Source organism: Pelobates fuscus, chromosome 1 (genome assembly GCF_036172605.1).
Source record: "Pelobates fuscus isolate aPelFus1 chromosome 1, aPelFus1.pri, whole genome shotgun sequence".
Lineage (NCBI taxonomy): Eukaryota > Metazoa > Chordata > Amphibia > Anura > Pelobatidae > Pelobates > Pelobates fuscus.
In genome coordinates this window covers 202,868,071-202,884,858 of record NC_086317.1, presented here as the reverse complement: position 1 = coordinate 202,884,858, position 16,788 = coordinate 202,868,071, and positions in this window count along the sequence as shown.

Below are 16,788 nucleotides of genomic sequence, written 5' to 3'. Positions count from 1 at the left end.
AGTTTGTCCATGAGGTGACATTCTTTGATTTTATTGAGTACCATGGTCATTAGGGGGGTCGTGGGTTGTAGCCAGGTTTGGGCAGAGGTGGGAGTACAATTGGGTGATCATGCCCCATTGGTATTGTTCTGCAAGGCAGATCCGTTCGAAAAAGGTTGGTTTGGTTTTAGCGGCAGTTTTCACCGTCTCTTGGGCTGCATAGTTTCTGAGTTGAAGATATCTAAAAAAGTTGGCTGGTGTTAAGGTTGCTCTAGTTTGCAGCTCTGGGAAGGGGACTATTGTGTTGTCCGTGTACAGCTGGTGGACCCTCTGAAGGCCGGCTCGTTCTAAGCCCCTGAAGTCCCTAGGTCTCATGCCTGGTGGGAAGGCTCTATTGCGGTATATGGGTGTGAGAGGGGATGATGTGGATGTTAATGTAGTGTGCTGCACTATAAGCCAGGATACCGGTTGTCCCGGCCCATGTGCATAAACAAAGATAGGGGAGGGGAGTGGGGGGAGGGGTCAGTCCTGTTCGTCTTTTGAGTGTCATGTCTGTTGGTCAGTGCTCTGATTCATGTTTTGTTGATGTAAGTTACCCATGGCTCCCATGTCTTGGTGAATGTTTTTGTGGTGCCTCTGATTTGCGAAGTCAGTTTGTCCATGAGGTGACATTCTTTGATTTTATTGAGTACCATGGTCATTAGGGGGGTCGTGGGTTGTAGCCAGGTTTGGGCAGAGGTGGGAGTACAATTGGGTGATCATGCCCCATTGGTATTGTTCTGCAAGGCAGAGCCGTTCGAAAAAGGTTGGTTTGGTTTTAGCGGCAGTTTTCACCTTCTCTTGGGCTGCATAGTTTCTGAGTTGAAGATATCTAAAAAAGTCGGCTGGAGTTAAGGTTGCTCTAGTTTGCAGCTCTGGGAAGGGGACTATTGTGTTGTCCGTGTACAGCTGGTGGACCCTCTGAAGGCCGGCTCGTTCTAAGCCCCTGAAGTCCCTAGGTCTCATGCCTGGTGGGAAGGCTCTATTGCGGTATATGGGTGTGAGAGGGGATGATGTGGATGTTAACCCCTTAACGACGAGTGACGGACGAGGTCCGTCACTCAGGGGAATCCCTTAATGACGAGTGACGGACCTTGTCCGTCACCCGTTAAAATTAACCCCAGATCGCCGCAATTGCGGCGATCGCAGGGTTAATGGTGCTCCGGTCTGCCTCTGTATTAGAGGCAGACCGGGAGCACCGACTTGCGCTGTCCCAGCACATGTGCCCGCTCTGACAGCCTGTCAGAGCGAGTACATGTGCTGTGTTTACTTATCTTCCGCCTCCCTGCACTTCCGGGTTCACTGTGAAGTGCAGGGAGACGGATCTTCACTGATCCTGCCCCCTGTAAAAAAATAAATAAAGTTAAATTAAAATCCCACCCCCCTTTACCTAGTTTAATAAAAAATTAACCCCTTCCCTGTCAATTGATCACTGACTACAGTGATCAATTGGCAGGGATTACATTTTACTATGATCTGATTTATTTTTTTAACCCCTGAGGGTTAATTCTTTTTTTTTTTTTAACCCTCAGGGGTTAAATTTATTTGATTAATTAATTTAAATATTTTAAAATGATAAATTTAGCTAGCTGGGGAGGGTGGAAGTTAGTGGGGAATTGGGGGATTTAGTGTTAGGCTAAGTAGGGGTTCACGTTAAAAAATGTTTTAAAATAAGTTTTAAAAAGTTACAAAATTAAGTTAAAAAAAGTTTTAATAACGTTTAAGTAATTTTTTATTTTTTTTAAAAACCCTTTACCCAGTCTAAATAAAAATTAACCCCTTCCCTGCCAGTCGATCACTGCCTACAGTGATCAAAATACAGATCACAGTATTATACTGCGATCTAATTTTTTTTAACCCCTGACGATTAACTTTTGTTTTTTTTTTAACCCTTTAGGGGTTCAATTTATTTAATTAACTAATTTAAATATTGTATAATTAAATATTTTGCTAGCTGAGGTGGGTGGGAGTTATGGGAAAATGGGGAATTTACTGTTAGTGCTGCTTACTGCTAGTTATGGGTTAACGGTAAAAAAAAGCTTAGAAAAATGTTAAATCTGTAAAAAAAAAAAGTTTTAAGAAAGTTTAGGAAACTTTAAAAAAAATAATAAGCAAAACAAAAGTTTAAAAAATAGTTTTGGGGGCGGAGCCTGACTGCCAAGGGAACCAGACGTGCTTAACACAAGCTCCTGCATCTGGCCCCAATAAAGCGAGATTTACACCCAGGTCACTCATCTAGCAGACCGCTTTAGGCACTTATCTTACCGAGGGAGTTGCAGTACACCGGAGGATACTCGCTGTGAGCAGATCCGGCCCCGGTACGTCCTGAAAGCAGTCAGCGGCCTACAAAAGCCTGAGCTCTGGAGAGACGGCCGCTCTCCAGGCTCCTTTGTTGCCTGAATGGCCCTGGTGACCGAAGATATGCTCCTTCCCCCCCCCTCTACACCGGCGGGGGTTATCCCGGTATCCACTAGCTGGTGCCCCTATCAACCCTGCACAGCTACCACCTCCCGACGCATGATCGCGGCTGACCCACCTAAGATGGCGGCCGGGCCTACGCATCACCAGCAGGGCCCGCTGCAACCCATGGAGACACGAGGAAGTGCGGCAGAACATGTGCTGGAGCGACTGGATGCCGCCTTTGCTGACTTCTGGGCCAAATTCGAGGCTCTAATTGCAGCGACACCAAATCAGCCTCCAGAGGGAGATCAACCCAACAAGCTATCCTGCATACCTGCAGACAACCGAGCAGTTCCAGGGGGATATCCTACTACACAAAGCATCAAGCATAAACAGCCCCCCCGTACAGCTTCCAAACAGAAGAAGAGCAAGAAACCACAGTGGCGAATAACAGTCCGCCGGTCAGGCCAACAGCATGGACGCTACTACTCACCTCGACCACGGAGCTCCAGACGCCCACAGCAGGGGCAACATAACCCAGAGGCGATCATCTTAAGCTACATGGCGCACAAAAATGCCAACCCCTGGAGGTCACATTCTTCACTGGCTCGACGCCGCACATGGAAAGCGCAAGGAGGGGGAGCAGAGCCCGGCTCCAAGCCACCTCATCAGGTCTGGACTCTAAGCGGCATAGGCTGAATGTCCTGAGCAGAACTATATTAACCATGTGTAGCCAAGGGACATACCAGCTATACCATATTGCATGTTATACTCTCGATTGTCTTCACTTTTACTCTTATTGCCTTTGTTTATGCAGCACTCAGTAAGCATATGTTTTAACAGACAACAACAGATGTGTTGCATGCTCCAACCAAACTAGCACAGTCAAACCATTAGACCGGGCTGTCAGTTAAAGCATCTAGAACCTAGCATTTGTAGAATTACCGATTACAGACATAGTTTAAAATATCATCTATTTTAATTTTGTTAGCATGTATACTACCGTTACCTTAAGCTAACCTCTGCTATGACCTCGCAATGTAAATACATAATGCGTACCTATGCTAACGCATTGTTTAACATTTCTCATATAACAGCCTACCCAGATAGGCATCGTTATCGGAATAGCTTGCTTCTTTTGTTTTTTCTCCTACAAAACTAAAAATGTGCTGTATACTCATATGCCACGCTATGTTTTACCTGTTCGTTACATTACTGCTTGTGACTGCTATTGTGGCTGAACAAGCCTGTTGTTATACCATGCACAACAAAAATAAAGAATTACAAAAAAAAAAAAAAATAGTTTTAAAAAGTAAAAAAAGTTTAAAAAAAGTTAACAAATACATTTAAAAACGCTCATTACCACTACACCTGGAACAAACTAGAGAAAAAATTATCCCACGCCAAGGTTCAAAATATGCCTTTTGAATTACCCCAGGGTGTATTCTTCAATAAATAGTATGTGTTTGTGGGGAAGTTTCAATAACCAACCATCTAAACCAGCGGTTCCCAAAGTGTGACCCACACATCCAGGGCCGCCGGCAGTCAGGCAGACTGACACCAGGAGGGAGCCCGGCGGTTTGCCCTGTTTGCCCTGTATGGGCTCCCTCCAGTCAGTCTGCCCAGCAGCTCCGGTCTGCAGCTCCGCCGGGTGCAGAGCTGCAGACCGTGTGATAAAAGTCTCGCGAGCTCCCAGAGCGTTACCATGGCAACACTCAGGGAGCTCGCGAGACTTTTATTACACGGTCTGCAGCTCAGCACCCGGCGGAGCCGAGACAGGAGAGTTACCCCAACGGACCACCAGGGAGACACTGGACCACCAGGGATGTTTAAAGAAGGTAGGGCACAGAGCCCAAACAATGCCCCCCCCACCCCAATATAACCCCTTCTCTGTCTACCCCCCACCCCCCACCCACTGTAACCCCTTCTCTGCCCCCTCCTCCCCCTGTAACCCCTTCTCTGTCTGCCCCCCTCCCCCCACTGTAACCCCTTCGCTGCCTGCCCTCCCCCCCAATGTAACCCCTTCTCTGTCTGCCCCCCTGTAACCCCTTCTCTGCCTTCCCCCCTCCCCCCCACTGTAACCCCTTCTCTGTCTGCCCCCTCCCCCCAATGTAACCCCTTCTCTTTCTGCCCCCCTCCCCCCTGTAACCCCTTCTCTGCCTGCCCCCCTCCCCCCCAATGTAACCCCTTCTCTTTCTGCCCCCCTCCCCCAATGTAACCCCTTCTCTGCCTGCCCTCCTCCCCCCCACTGTAACCCCTTCTCTGCCTGCCCCCCTCCCCCCAATGTAACCCCTTCTCTTTCTGCCCCCCTCCCCCCTGTAACCCCTTCTCTGCCTGCCCCCCTCCCCCCCACTGTAACCCCTTCTTTGTCTGACCCCCTCCCCCCAATGTAACCCCTTCTCTGCCTGCCCTCCTCCCCCCCACTGTAACCCCTTCTCTGCCTGCCCTCCTCCCCCCACTGTAACCCCTTCTCTGCCTGCCCCCCTCCCCCACTGTAACCCCTTCTCTGCCTGCCCCCTCCCCCACTGTAACGCCTACTCTGCCTGCCCTCCCCCCCTGTAACCCCTTCTCTGCCTGCCCTCCCCCCACTGTAACCCCTTCTCTGCCTGCCCTCCCCCCTGTAACCCCTTCTCTGCCTACCCCCCACTCTAACCCCTTCTCTGCCTACCCCCCACTCTAACCCCTTCTCTGCCTACCCTTCCCACTGTAACCCCTTCTCTGCCTACCCTACCCACTGTAACCCCTTCTCTGCCTACCCCCACTGTAACCCCTTCTCTCCCTGCCCCCTCCCCCACTGTAACCCATTCTCTGCCTACCCCCACTGTAACCCCTTCTCTCCCTGCCCCCCTCCCCCCACTGTAACCCCTTCTCTGCCTACCCCCCACTGTAACCCCTTCTCTCCCTGCCCCTCTCCCCACACTGTAACCTTTTCTCCCCCTGCCTCCCCACTGTCGCCTTTTCTCCCCCTGCCCCCCCACACTGTAACCCTTTCTCCCCCTGCCCACCCACTGTAACCCTTTCTCACACTGCCCCCCACACTGTTACCAGTACACACACTCCCTCCCACACTGTCACCCTCACCTCCTGTCTCTGCTGTCCTTTTGTGTCAGTGTGTGTGTGTATTTGTGTGTCTGTGTGTATCTGTGTACATGAGTGTCTGTGTATCTGTGTGTGGGAAACTAAGTGTCATTGTGTGTATCGCTGTGTCAATGTGTGTATTTGTGTGTCTGTGTGTGTGTGTATACACTGCACACATACTCCATACAAAAACCATGCTTACATTGAAACACACATTGTGTATATGTATATTTTATAAACACAATATACACACACTGCATCCACTACACACACACACTGCAATCAAACGCAAACATTACATACAAATACACCCCTGCATTAAAACACTAAAATGATCTACAAACACCCCTTCATTCAAACACCAACACTACACACAAAAAGCACACCTGCATTTAAAGTCCTACACTACATATACAAACACCCCTGCATTCAGATGCAAACATTACAAACAAGTACACCACTACATTCCAATAGCAACAGTACATACAAATACACTCATACATGCACACATATACTTAATACAAAAACATGCATTCAAACACTGCTCACAAATATAACCCTGCAATGATGTGCAAATGGTAGATCTCCATCTGGCATATTATTGTTGAAGTTCTCCGACAGATGGAGATCTACCTTTTGGCCACACTTTCACTAGATGGGGGCCCAGAAAACATACTTGCACCACGGTCCTCTCTACATTAGTTCCACCACTAGGATAATCAACGTGAGGTGCCTGGATGAAAGAGCAGGACAACAAAATTTCTGATTCTGAGTTTGTGAGTAAGCAGTTGTATGTCTCTAAAACTGATTGCCATGATGTGTAAAGTTTCTGCCTCTAAAACTGCCATGATATATCAAAATTATGCCTCTAAAACTGCCATGTTATGCCAATTTTATGCATCTAAAGCTGATTGCCATGGTGTGCCAATTTTATGCATCTGACTGTTTGCAATGGTGTGCCAATTGAATGCTTCTGAAACTGATTGCCATGATGTACCAATTTTATGCATCTAAAACTGATTGCAATGGTATGCCAATTGTATGCATCTAAAGCGGATTGCCATGGTGTGCCAATTGTATGCATCTAAAGCGGATTGCCACGGTGTGCCAATTGTATGCTTCTGAAGCTGATTGCCATGATGTGCCAAGTTAATGCATCTAAAAGTGATTGCCATGATATGCCAATTTTATGCATCTAAAGCTGATTGCCATGGTGTGCCAATTGAATGCTTCTGAAGCTGATTGCCATGGTGTGCCAAGTTTATGTATTTAAAGCTGTCATGATGTTCCAATTGTATGCCTCTAAAACTGATTGCAATGATGTACCAATTTTATGCATCTAAAACTGATTGCAATGGTATGCCAATTGTATGCATCTTAAGCGGATTGCCATGGTGTGCCAATTGTATGCATCTAAAGCGGATTTCCACGGTGTGCCAATTGTATGCTTCTGAAGCTGATTGCCATGATGTACCAAGTTTATGCATCTAAAAGTGATTGCCATGATATGCCAATTTTATGCATCTAAAGCGGATTGCATTGGTGTGTCAATTGTATGCATCTAAAGCGGATTTCCACGGTGTGCCAATTGTATGCATCTAAAGCGGATTGCTATAGTTTGCCAATTGTATGCCTCTAAAGCGGTTTGCCATGGTGTGCCAATTGTATGCCTCTGAAGCGGATTGCCATGGTGTTCACTTTTTAAAATACGCATTAAAAGCAAGTGGGTCTCGAAAAATTACCATTTTGAAAAGTGGGTCTCGGCCCATAAAAGTTTGGGAAGCCCTGATCTAAACTACTCCAAATTGGAACATGGACACAGCGTAAAACTTCAAAGTTAGAAAAAAACTGAATGGCTGCATCTCAAATGTGCCCCTTCAACATCCACATATACCTGGCAAAGGTACATACGGGTGTATTGCTGTACTCAGACCACATAGCTGAGCAACATATGAAGTATTATACAGTGGTAGCACACATAAGGTTTGCAAAATATACTGTGCAAACTCACTTTGTGTGTCAAAAAGGCAGTAAAAATGCTTATTACCACTACACCTGTAAAAGCCTCCTGGGCTGTGGGTAGAACAGTTTTGCTCGGCATAGCTATGGGATTCAAACGTTGAAAAAAGCACGTAACAGCTTAAAGTATTTATAGTAGTAATTAACAGGAGGGGATATAGGTCAAAGACACACCTCTAAGTAAGCATTGGCAGAGAAAAACTGCATTTGATACTAGAAATTAAAAGTCATGAGACAGCAAAAGGACATCATCCCTGTTCCACCTACCGCAAGGTGACATTTGTACACTAATGTACAGGGCCAAGCAGGGTTTTATAAACATGAGAACTATTGGGACATTGTTGTTTCTTTGGCATAATGACCAATGGATTTTATTTATTTTTTATAATTCTTTATTTAGTAATGACAGAGGAAGTCACTTATCACAGTTGTACGGCTTATGCAAAAGCCTATGTGTAATTTGAGCATGAGTAGGTGTTTTTAAATTATACAGTGTATACAGAGCTCGTTTCGTATCTTGAATGGCGTCAAGACTCATTTTCCATCTCTCAGTGTTTATAAATGCAATACAATTGATAGTAACAATAGAACCAAAAATACTCATAACAGAAAACATTGTTAACTTATTGTAACAGTTCGCTAAGTTTGCCATCTTGTCTTGGTGGCTGTAGTGTGCTGCACTATAAGCCAGGATACCGGTTGTCCCGGCCCGTGTGCATAAACAAAGAGAGGGGAGGGGGGTGGGGGGGGGGGGGTCAGTCCTGTTTGTCTTTTGAGTGTCATGTCTGTTGGTCAGTGCTCTGATTCATGTTTTGTCGAAGTTTCCCATGGCTCCCATGTCTTGGTGAATGTTTTTGTGGTGCCTCTGATTTGCGCCGTCAATTTGTCCATGTGGACATTCTTTGATTTTATTGAGTACCATGGTCATTGGGGGGGTCGTGGGTTGTAGCCAGGTTTGGGCAGAGGTGGGAGTACAATTGGGTGATCATGCCCCGTTGGTATTGTTCTGCAAGGCAGAGCCGTTCGAAAAAGGTTGGTTTGGTTTTAGCGGCAGTTTTCACCGTCTCTTGGGCTGCATAGTTTCTGAGTTGAAGATATCTAAAAAAGTCGGCTGGAGTTAAGGTTGCTCTAGTTTGCAGCTCTGGGAAGGGGACTATTGTGTTGTCCGTGTACAGCTGGTGGACCCTCTGAAGGCCGGCTCGTTCTAAGCCCCTGAAGTCCCTAGGTCTCATGCCTGGTGGGAAGGCTCTATTGCGGTATATGGGTGTGAGAGGGGATGATGTGGATGTTTTTTTGTAATTTAATTTTTATTGAAACATTTTTTTTTAAACTTTAAATACAAATAGACATATAATGGTTCATCAATGGAACCGGTTACAAACAAACAAACAACAATTGTTGTGGGATACCTATCATACATCTATATTGAGGTTTCACAATTTTAACCAATAGCTATTGGGCCCTATATTGCAGTACAATATTACCATAATATTCCAGGCATAGGCGTGCGCACGGGGTGTGCCGGGTGTGCCTGGGCACACCCTAATCACACCTCCGTGCTGCACTGCCTCTGGGCAGACTGACATGTCGGGTCCTCGAACCGACACAGGAGGGGGCCCGGCGGCTTGCCCACAATGCCGCCGGGTGAGAGGCCCCTCCTGTCAGTCTGCCCTGACAGAGATCCAGCCTCAGTCTGCAGCTCCGCCGGGAGTGAGCTGCAGACTGAGGTGTCTCGCGATCTCCAGCCTGTCAGAGCGTTGCCGCGGCAACGCCCTGACTGGAGATCGCGAGACTCACCATGAGGTCTGCAGCTCACTCCCAGCGGAGCTGCAGACTGAGGAGAGAGGGCGCCCACTGGACCACCAGGGCAGGTATTTAAACCCCCCTCTGTCCCCTGTCACTTACTGCTCCCCCACCCCCATCTACTCACTGCCCCCCCACCCCATTCAGTCACCCCCTTCTACCCACTGCCCCCCACCCCACCCCCTTCTACCCACTGTCACTCACTGCCCCCATCCAACCCCCCGTCACTGCCCCTACCCCCTTCCCCTCGACCCCCTACCCCCTGCCACTGCCCCTCTACCCCCCAACCCCTGTCACTACCCCTCCACTCCCCCACACCCCCTGTTACTGCCCCTCAACCCCCCCTAACCCCTGTCACTGCCCCTCTACCCCCCTTACCCCTGTCACTACCCCCTGCCACTGCCCCTCAACCCCCCCTAACCCTGTCACTACCCCCTGCCACTGCCCCTCAACCCCCCCTAACCCATGTCCCTACCCCCTGTCACTGCCCCTCCACTCCCCTAACCCCTGTCACTACCCCCCTACCTCCTGTCACTGCCCCTCTACCCCCCTAACCCATGTCACTACCCCCCTACCCCCTGTCACTGCCCCTCCACTCCCCTAACCCCTGTCACTACCCCCCTACCTCCTGTCACTGCCCCTCTACCCCCCTAACCCATGTCACTACCCCCCTATCCCCCTAACCCCTGCCCCTCCACTCCCCAACACCCCCTGTTACTGCCCCTCTACCCCCCTAACCCCTGTCACTACCCCCCCAACACCTGTCACTGCCCCTCTACCCCCTTAACCCCTGTCACTACCCCCTGCCACTGCCCTTCCACTCCCCCACACTCCCTGTTACTGCCCCTCAACCCCTCTTACCCCTGTCAGTACCCCCAACCCCTGTCACTGCCCCTCTACCCCAACCCCTGTTACTACCCCCTTACCCCCTGTCACTGCCCCTCCACTCCCCCACACCCCCTGTTACTGCCCCTCTACCCCCTAACCCCTGTCACTACCCCTAACCCCTTACACTGCCCCTCTACCCCAACCCCTGTCACTAACCATCTACCCCTGCTACCTCCTGTCACTGCCCCTCCACCCCCTACCCCCTGTCGCTGCCCCTCCACCCCCCTACCCCCTGTCGCTGCCCCTCCACCCCCTGTCGCCCACACAGTGCACCCCTCACAATCATACACACTGTACCCCACACACATTGCATCCCTCACAATCACACACACTGTACCATTCACAATCATACACACTGCACCCTTCACAATTACAACACACTGTACCTTTCACAATTACACACACACACTGTACCCCTCGCAATCACACAGACTGCACCCCTTACACGCTGCACTGCTCACAATCACACACACTGCACCTATGTATATTTGTATTTGTGTGTATATATGTATATATATGTGTGTATGTGTATATAAAAATACATATACACGCGGCGTGTGTTTGTTCTTTAGGGTGCACACCCTAATGCAACAGGCTGCGCACGCCTATGATTCCAGGCTAAGCTAAGTCTGTCAAACAGTTACATTTGTTCAGCAATAGTTCATCAAAAGTTATTTCGTTAGTCTGCGAAAAGACTCTAGAATGCCTCAACCTGGTATCATTCTTATTAGGTCCTAGGATCCCATCCTGACCTTACACTTACTCTCTCACTTCCACTCTTACATCTATACCATTCATAAAATGCATTCATGTGGGACTTGGGTTTTCTCATATATCTCATACATATAGAAAAGGACATAAAAAAAAAAAAAGTAATTTATATGCTCAAGTTAACTCTTTACGGGCAAGTCATCCCTTCTCCTTTATCCTTCTCTTACATTTACCTCTCTTTTTCCTTTTTTATTTAACTAAAGCCCGTTTAATATCTGTGATAAGACTCAGATAGAGATCCTTAGTTATATTTTTAGAATGCAAATTTGATGAGATCCCACCCATTTCAATCTCAATTTGTGTAATTATTTGGTTTTTCAATTGGTGCACATTTGGTACTAATGTTTGTTTCCATGCTTTAGCAATCAATAATTAAGTAGCCGAAAGGCAATGAATTACCATAATCTCTACTTTTTTATCTAATTTCGTTCCATACAAATGTAATAATGCTATTTCAGGTTTATTACTCAGGCAAATGTCTCCCACCTTGCATATTAGTTTAAATGAGAGATCCCACAAGGATCTTAATCTAGGACAGTTGCACCAAATATGCATCATAGAGCCATCCATATGGAAGCATCTCCAGTTGGGGGGATTACTCTGGGAAATTTTATTAAGTCTACTTGGGACCATGTACCATCTGTAGCTTACTTTGATGAAATGTTCTAATATATTTAAACAGTGTATAATTTTTTTTACTCTTAAGTAAGCATGACACCATTGTTTATATTGAATCTCAGTACCCAAATCTCTTTCCCATTTTTTAAAAGCTGTAGGAATATCTGATCCATCTATATCCTTTATTAATTCCATTGTTGGAGAGTATTTGTTTTTAGCAGACTCGATTGAAAGGACCTTCTCAATCAAAATACCCGTATCACCTTTAGTAATTAATACATATTCTTTCAAAAAGCTTTTAACTCGAAAGTAGTTAAATAATTCTCTAGAAGGTAGAGATAGCATCTCAGATAATTCCACATACTCTTTTAGATACTTGTCTACATATAGGTCTTTAATTCGAATATTTTTATTTTTATGCCAATTTATCAAATTCATATCTGTCATTATGAGTTCTAATGTTTTGAGGGATAAAGTGTCTGGTATTCTGTTGTTAACCCCTAGCTTTCTCTTTAGTCTATACCATTCGCTCATTGTCTGAGAGAGTATCGTGGATCTCAGGTTTATAAAGCTTTTATTTTTTCCGATATTATTCCATAACAGTATTTCTAGATTATCTATCCCCTCTCTATGTGTTTCTAGTTTGTACCACGCCTGATCATTGATATCCACAATTTGTAAATTGGAAGCGTGGGTAATCATAATTGCTTGGTATGTTTGAGTTATCAAGGGATAGCCCATCCCCCCCCATACTGGGCTTTTTTTGCTAACGTAGTGGATTTTATTCTGTTTTTTTTTTTTTTTTTTTTTTCAATTTAATTTTTATTGAAAATTTTTCTTGAAACAACTTTACCATTGTATGGGTAATGGAGTTATATTTTGACGTTTTAACGCGGTTTAACTGAATATGATATACATAGCATTGTTATAGAAACAGTGTTAGCTTAAGTAGGTCATGTGAACATTATTACATAAAGAAACAATATTACATAAAGAAAACAATAGGTATGGGCGGTGCAGAGCAGGGGAGAACTTAGATGCAGCAAAAGACTTTAATGTGCGGTTGAGGACAGTCTTGTGTCTGCGTCTCCCTCTATTGCCCTTACTAAACCCATCATGTTAGGATGCTGGGGTTTGAAGGGGTTCAGCGGGCTCTCATGGCTCTTGATGTGGAACCGACTTGGTTCTAGTCCCGTTTAGCAAGTCTCTGGATTTTGAGGTACCCAACCGAGTGCCTGGATGTGTTAATGCCCATTTCTTTACTTCTCTGTGAAGGCTGTGCCTTTTGGTTCGGGGATTTAGCCTGCTGTTGGGACTCGAAGGCGTAGTTGGTTGTAGGCTCCCGGTCTTTTTTGGGTGTCTCTAGGAGTGCCTCTGAGGTGTTTGCACGTGTGCGGGTCGGGATTCCGAGTTTCTGCATCAGCGGTTCTGGGTCTTCTGTTGACGTCAGCGTCGCTGTCGTGTCTCCACTGGTTATCACTAGGGATCCCCCCGGCCCCCAGCGGTACCGTATAGAGTGGTCTCTGAGCTGTCTGGCAGTGGAGGCTAGCTTCCTCCTTTCCGCTAGGGCAGAGAATGGTATGTCCGCGTAGATAGAGATCTTCTGGCCTCTGTATAGTGCTGATCCCTGTTCTCTGGAGCACTTCATAACCGCTGCCTTCACTGCAATATCGCGGGTTATGGCAATTATGTCTCTGGGCGCGTCTCTTGGGGCCGCAGCTGACTTTCTCACCCTGAATGCTGAGGTGATAGTGTGCTGGGAAGTGTCGTCTCTAATGCCCATGGTGTCTATTAGGTCCCTCACAAAGGTGAGTATCGTCTCATCAGATATCTGTTCTGATATTCCCCTGAGGCGCAGGTTTTTTTGTCTGTGGCGTGTTTCTAGGGTAGTCACTGTTTGGGTCAGTTGTTGCACCTGAGAAGAGAGGCTGTGCAGTTTGGTGTCGGTGGATTGTATGTGCTTGTCCCTGGAGGCTTCTCTGCCTTCCATCTCCTGTACCCTGTGACGGATCTCTCCTATTTCTGCCTGGGCTGCTTGGAGGTCTTCCTTCCATACCTTCCGGAGGTCTGTCAGTAGCCTCCTGATATCCCCTTTTGTAGAGGGCGTCGCATCCTCCGTTTCTGACTGATCCGACTCCGCTCCCGAGCGGGGAGAGCTCATCGGGTCATCCTCTTCTTGGGAGGCCTCTGATGGCTCCGGCGACCCATGCTCCTCCGGCGCCATTTTGGGCAGATGCCGCGCCGCCGGCCTCTCAAATGAAAGCCGAATATCTTGCTGCCGGGGAGTACCTGGAAGGTGAGACTTCTTGTGCTTGCGCCCCATAGCTTCTGTGTGTGGGGGGTGTCGGTTTGTTCGTCGAGGTTGCTCGTTTTGTGGCTTTTTCGTCGATTATTTCCCCGGCTCTAACGGAGCTTAAGGGAGATGCGTCTGTTCACCAGCGCTGTAGGCCACGCCCCCTATTCTGGGTTTTTTACCTCTCCAGATGAAGTTTGTAAAACTCCTTTGTATCATATTCAGCCAGTACACAGGTAATTTAAGGGGGATCATGCGAAATAGATATATCCATTTTGGAACAATGTACGCTTTGATTGTATTGATCCTTCCCCACCATGATATCTCAAGTGACCTCCAGTCTTTTAATAGTTTATTTGTTTCTTTCAACATTTAAAAAAAATTATTTTCCATAATGTGGGACACATCGGCTGTTAGCCAAAGGCCCAGATATGAGAGTTCATTAACTACCCAGTTGAAGGCGTATGTCTGTCTTAAATATTGTAGCTCGCACTCTTTTATATTGACTGCTAATGACATTGTTTTGCTTATATTTAGTTTATAATTAGAGACATCACTATACTGTTCAAACTCTTAATTGAAATATTGTATAATTAAATATTTTGCTAGCTGGGGTGGGTGGGAGTTATGGGAAAATGGGGAATTTACTGTTAGTGCTGCTTACTGCTAGTTATGGGTTAACGGTAAAAAAAAAGCTTAGAAAAATGTTAAATCTGTAAAAAAGAAGTTTTAAGAAAGTTTAGGAAACTTTAAAAAAAATAATAAGCAAAACAAAAGTTTAAAAAATAGTTTTAAAAAGTAAAAAAGTTTTAAAAAGTAAAAAAAATACATTTAAAAACGCTCATTACCACTACACCTGGAACAAACTAGAGAAAAAATGATTCCACGCCAAGGTTCAAAATATGCCTTTTGGGGGGCAGAGCCAAGCCAGCAAGCTGACAAGTCGTGCTTTACATGTGCTCCTGTTGTATGGGCCACACACTCGACGACTACTCTGGCTACAGTGCTGGAAACCCCACGTAATGCAACTACATGGATGGGGGAAGCCTGTAGGTACCCGTGGATACCAAAATCGACGCCCGGAACAACCGGGAACAGCTGCTGCATTTCGAGGCCTAAAGGAGGCAGCAGAGGGGAGGGACGGCCGTTTTCCCCGTACTGCTGCTAACCATAAGCGAGCAAACACCCCCCCCCCCCCCTATGAACCGGTGGGGTTATCCCGGTCCCCACTTGGGCAACAGCAACCACAGGCTCAGTGCACCATCAGGGAGCTCTGTGTAGCCGCACCGAAATCACAAGCCACAATCAAAATGGCCGACGCATCAGGGAAACAGCCTGAGACGAACTGGGAAGCCAAGTTTCTTGCTGTCTTTGATAGAATTTGCATGAAATTCTGGCAGCGGATTGAATCCCGAGCACGCAAGCATAGCCACCTGCAACCCATGACATAAAGCCCACGACGGAAGACCACATACATACCAGCCGTCCAACATCTCCCACTACTCAAGGGGACGACGTCGTTCCTGTGACCGCACAATCTTCTTCCAAACTGGATCTTCTTCCAAACTGGGGCTCACATGGAGGTAACTCTCCAACACCACCCATACACCCAGGGAGGCTGCCGAGACCCGGTGGAACCTTGGGCCCACGACCCTGATGATGGGGTCAATGGACATGTGGTCAGGGCTCCCACTAAGGCCCCGGGCCGAAGATACACGGCACTCAAGCGACGGGAACCCAAGAGGTGCAAGGGAAGAATCGCAGCACGGAGGGTCAGCCGACCGGATGGTCAGAGCAGACATGCAAGAGAAGCAGGACAGACCCCAAATCATATGTGGGATCGAGGAGGTTTCCCCCCACAACCCGATGGACTAGCTCCCATATATTATAGCACCATCACACCCTGTGGTATAGGCTGAACATTCTTGTGGACTATTGCAATGCTCATTACCCTGGTTTATGGCAAGTAATTGAAATGTCACACTGACACTCCTAGAGGGTTTTAGGGCATCGCTATAAATTGATACATATACACACCTTAGTCTTGAAAGAGGAATAATTGTCTTAACTCAGATTACCCTGACTACTACTGTTATATTGCAATTTAGAACGTGGGCTGTGGACCAACTGGGCCTAGCGAACTTGCTTACACACCCAGTGGCACTCTCAACAGAGCAACACGTGGGCAGTTGAGCCATAGCGTATTTACACATGGCATATGTGATTGGTTGACATGTTAGACCTACCTACCCCATAATCTACCTGGTCCCCTGGACAGTTAACCCTCCGATACCTAAGGGCTGGGCACACCAGCATAGCCAGCTACACTAACCTGTACAGTACTCTGACAGGGGCCTAGCTTGTTATCTCTAACATAATGTCAGACTCTGTAGAACTAGCAAAACTTAAGACATGCCGTACTCCGTGAAATGTTCTCTTAATCTCAGGGGCAGAACACCCACCACATATGCGACCCCAGGCTCAATTGCCCTAACTAACTGTAACCAAGCTGTATCTACTTGTTTAAAAATGTATATTAACACTCAGTTGAAACTTGTAAAATAGAGGCTGTTATTCGCAGGAGTTCCAGCAGTGACCTTGCTATCTTTATGTTTTACACACCATGTGATCTATGTGCACTAACTCCTGGCTTTAATTTCTGTATAGTTAAAAATGCTTAATAATACTCTGTTGAAACTTGTAAAAAAGAGGCTGTTATTCGGAGGAGTTCCAGCAGTGACCTTGCGATCTTTATGTTTTACACACCATGTGATTTATGTGCACTAACTCCTTGCGCTTTACTTTCTGTATTGTTTTACTATATGCCTCAATAAAAACAAAGATTGACAAAATATGCCTTTTGAATTACCCCAGGGTGTATTCTTCAATAAATAGTATGT